This window comes from Suricata suricatta, chromosome 9 (genome assembly GCF_006229205.1).
Source record: "Suricata suricatta isolate VVHF042 chromosome 9, meerkat_22Aug2017_6uvM2_HiC, whole genome shotgun sequence".
NCBI classification, from domain to species: Eukaryota; Metazoa; Chordata; class Mammalia; order Carnivora; family Herpestidae; genus Suricata; species Suricata suricatta.
In genome coordinates, this window is record NC_043708.1 from 2,974,423 (window position 1) to 2,978,719 (window position 4,297).

Here is a 4,297-nt window from a genome sequence, read left to right on the forward strand (position 1 = left end):
AGAACACCTTGAAAGCATCCAGAGAAAAGAAGACTTGTTACGTGCTAAGGAACAAAGCTAAAGATAACAACAGATTTCTTATCAAAAACCATCACAGCAAGAGACACGGAGGCAGCATCTTCAAAATGCTGAAAGGAAAAAAACCCCTACCATTTGATATCTAGTAAAATATCTTTCAACAATGAGGGTGACATAAAGAACTTTCCAGAAGTACGGAAGCTGGGAAAGTTGGTGAGCGGCACACCGGCACTGCCGGAGATGTTACTTGATGCCCCAAGCGGAGGGCAAATGGCGCCCCACAGAAGTGCAGATCCACCAAGGGAACTAAGGTCCCCGGTGGCCACATCAGCAAATGCGTAAGGTTTAATTGGCGATTGAAATCTTTTGTGAAAAAAAATAACAGCATATCGTTGGCTTTATCCATTTGTAGAAGACAAAATGGAGGATGAGAGCGGCCCAGAGGTGAGGAGCAGAGAGACGGAAGCGTACAGGTGGAAGTCTCTTACAGGGTATGTGAGATGGCGTGTCCTTGGATGTAGACTGTGGTAAGATAAAGAGGTAGCCCGCAATCTAGAAAACACCCACCAAAACAGTAAAGAGGACTAATAAGCCGGAAGAGATAAAATGGAATCATGAAAAACAAGTAATCCAAAAGATGGCAGACAGCAGGGGTGAAGAGCACAGAGACTGGAGGGAACCAACAGAAAACAGATAGCAAGATAAGCTTCTTGAACCTGATGAAACTACGACGGACTATACATGATCGAAACACCCAGCTGGAAGTCACAGATGGTCAGCCTGGATAAAAATGTGAAGAGCTGACTGGCTTCTGTCCGTAAGAAATTCACTGTAAACGTACAGATAGATTAATAGATGAAAGTGAAAGGAGGGAGCAGAGTACCCCACACTAATACTAATCCAAAGAAAGCTAGAGTCACCGAATTACATTAAGCAAAGAGAATTTAAGAGTGAAGAATATTAGGATGAGGAGGCTCATTTTGTAACCAGAAATGTTTCATCGAGAAGACAAAACAGTCCCAAACCTGTTAACACACCTGATAACCCATCCGAAACGCATGAAACACAATCTGATAGACTCGGGAGGAAGACAGAGACCTGATCACACTCCGAGATTTCATCCCTCGTGTCAGCCATCTGTGAGAGTGATTGGACAGAAAATCAGCGTGGACGTGGAAAACTTGAACAGCACCATCAACTACCTCAACCCACCGGATGGTTACAGAATGCTCCACCCAACAATGGCAGAATTAGACAGATTTTTGCATTGTTTGCACACAGAATATTTACCAAGACTGATGAGACTGGGAACCGTACAACTGGTCTTGATACATTTAAAAAGGATTTGCGTTGTATCAAATATGCCCTTTTGACAACAATGGAATTAAATTAGAAAATGGCCACAAAAAAATCTGTAGAAAATCCCCATGTAATTGGAAACTAAATAACACACTTGTAAAATAATCCATGGATCAAGGAAGAAATCAAAACAGAAATTAGGACATCTTAGGAACTGGATGCGAGTGGAAACACAACAATATTTGATTTGTGGGACTCTATAAAAGCAACACTTAGGAGGAAATTGATAGCAGTAAACATATAAATTAGAAAAGAAGAAAGGTCTGAGATCAACAGTCTCAGCTTCTACCTTAAATTAGAAAGATACGTGCGTTTTAAACACGTGTCTACATATATTGATGAAAAGGTTATTTGCAGCAGCTCTGCACTGGCAACAAAGATGAAAACTGGGCAGGAAGAGAATCAACGTTGGCTGAGGTGCTGGAGAGCAGACACTGACTTCGTATGTTTTACTAAGTATTTTATTTTCATTCCGGTTAGTTCACATGCAGTGCTATATTAAGTCTGGGCGTATAACAGGGATTCAACAGTTCTACACATTGGTGCTCATCAGGACCAGTGTGCTCTTTGATCCCCATCCCCTATTTCACCCGTCCCCTCGCCCACCTCCCCCAACCATTTATCTGTTCTCTACAATTAAGAGTCTGACTCTTGGTCTGTCTGTCTCTCTTTTCCCTTCGCTCATTTGTTTTGTCCCTTAAATTCTGTTTGTGAGTGAGATCATATGGTATTTGTCTTTCTCTGACGGACCTGTTTCACTTAGCATGGTACTCTCTAGCTCCATCCCTGCTGCTGTGAATGACGCGATTTCATTCTTCTTTACGGCTGGATAGTATCCAACATATATGTGATGCCTTTGGCTTTGTTTTTCTTTTCCAAGGTTGCTTTGGCTATTTGATCTCTTTTGTGGTTCCAGAGACATTTTAGGGTTGTTTGCTCCAGTTCCGGGAGAAATGCTGTTGGTATTTTGGTAGAGATTGCATGTAATCTGTACATCGCTTTGGGTAGTATAGACATTTTAACACTATTTGTTCTTCCGATTCACGAGCATGCACTGTCTTTCTGATTCTTTGTGGTTTTCCATTTCTTTCCTCAGTGTTTTACAGTTTTCAGAGTATGGGTCTTTTACCTCTTTGGTTAAGTTTATTCCTAGGTGCTTTACTATTTTTGGTACAATTGTAAATGGCATTGTTTTCTTAATTTCTCTTCATCAGACATGGACTTTAGAGGAACCATCATCAATGTGCTTAAGGCAACGGGAAGAAGATCAAGAAAACTCAGGAAAAGGTGGAGAATTTCAAAAGAGAACTGGAATTCATTAAAAATAATCCAACAGGAATTCTAGAGCCGAAAAGGACAGTATCTGACAGAAACGAACCTGCTAGAACGACCTAACAAAAGAGTAGACAAAGCAGAAGACAGAATTATTGGGTGATGATGGCATCTTCTCCCAGCCTCTCACTCAGCCTCCTGTGCCCTTCAGCTGCTCCTCTGTGTAGAGTGTCCACGTGGTCAAGAGCACACGGCGGGTCTTGATTTTTATCGAGTCTTGACATTTTTGTCTTTTAATTGGAGTGTCTAGTCCATCACATTTAATGAACTGAACGTATGGTGAGCTTTAAGTCCGCCATCCTGCCATGGTTTCTGTACGATCCATTCTGTTTCATTTTCCTTCACGGACCTCTCTTACTTTATTTAAGAATAATCAAGCGTTAGTACATTTGATCTATTAGATCTTTCATTAGGCACTTTTGTATCACTTTGGTGGTTTGATAGCCTAGAGATTTCAATGTGCATCTCTGGTTTTCCACAGTCTCCCTTAAATTAGCACTTTGACCACTTCCCGGACAGTGTGGGGACCTTAGGAAAGTTTAGCTACAAGTTTTCCCTTCCGCCCTGTGTGCTGACATTTTCACATACTTTTATTTCTCTTTGGTAAATTTTAAACAGCTAACATATATTCATAAAAACAATGTAAATATATATTTAACCACATCTTTGCTCCTTCCCATCTTCTTCATTCTTTCCCATAATTTGTGCCTCCCTCTGGGGCTATTTCCATTTTGTCTAAAAAATCTAGCTCAGTATTTCTTCTTGAATTGCTAGTAAGCTGGTGACAAAATCACTTTGCTTTTGTTTGTCTGAAAATTTCGTTTATTTTACTTTCATCTCTTTCTTCCCCTTTTTAAAGAACTTTTTATTTATTTTTATTCATTTATTTTTTTCATGTAGTCATTTTCAGGGACCTTAATGACTTCAAAGTCTTTAAGGCTCATAACGTGGTATTGTTACTGCCTGCGTTTTCTAAATTTCTGCAGAAACACAGGTAAGAAGATTCATTGCCCTTAAAAAAAGTTTAAGACCTTTTTATATTGAAACAGCTATAGATTTATTGGCGGTTGTGAAGGTGGCGCACAGAAGTCCCCTGTGCTCCTGACTCAGTTTCTCCAGTAGCTGCATCTTGTATAACTGTGGTCCCCGACTGCAAGCAGGGAACGGACATCATTACCGTGTGTTCGTGTGGTTCTCTACCATTTTATCACACGTGTGGACTCACGTAGTCACGTCTGAAGTCGAGACACAGAGCCATCTGTCACCACACAGACGTATCGGTGTCTACGCTTTATCCCCTTGAGTGAAATACAGAAAACGTTCACCTTTTCAGTCCCTTTGCCTCTGCCATTTATAATACAGTTATCTTAAAGATTTCCTCTATGCCCATTGAAATCCATATCAGACTTTTTGGTGTGGCCACCAAACATAATTTAGGAAACTCAAAAGAGAAGAAAACTCTATTGTATTTACTCATTAGTCGCTCTTATGTTGTTCCTTTTTCCTTCCTGACGTTCCAATATTCCTCTTTTTTTCATGTCCCTTCTGTTTCAAGAACTTCCTTTGGCCAGTCTTTTAACGTAGATCT

The 4,297-nt window shown here is 40.4% G+C and overlaps 1 non-coding gene across 1 annotated transcript; it reads right to left on the minus strand.

The window, feature by feature from the left end:
* Window positions 1-3,601: 3,601 nt before the first annotated feature.
* On the minus strand, window positions 3,602-3,724 carry LOC115303238. Its single transcript, XR_003913930.1, has one exon. It is a non-coding gene; the product is annotated as a small nucleolar RNA SNORA33 (small nucleolar RNA).
* Between the last annotated feature and the right edge of the window lie 573 nt (window positions 3,725-4,297).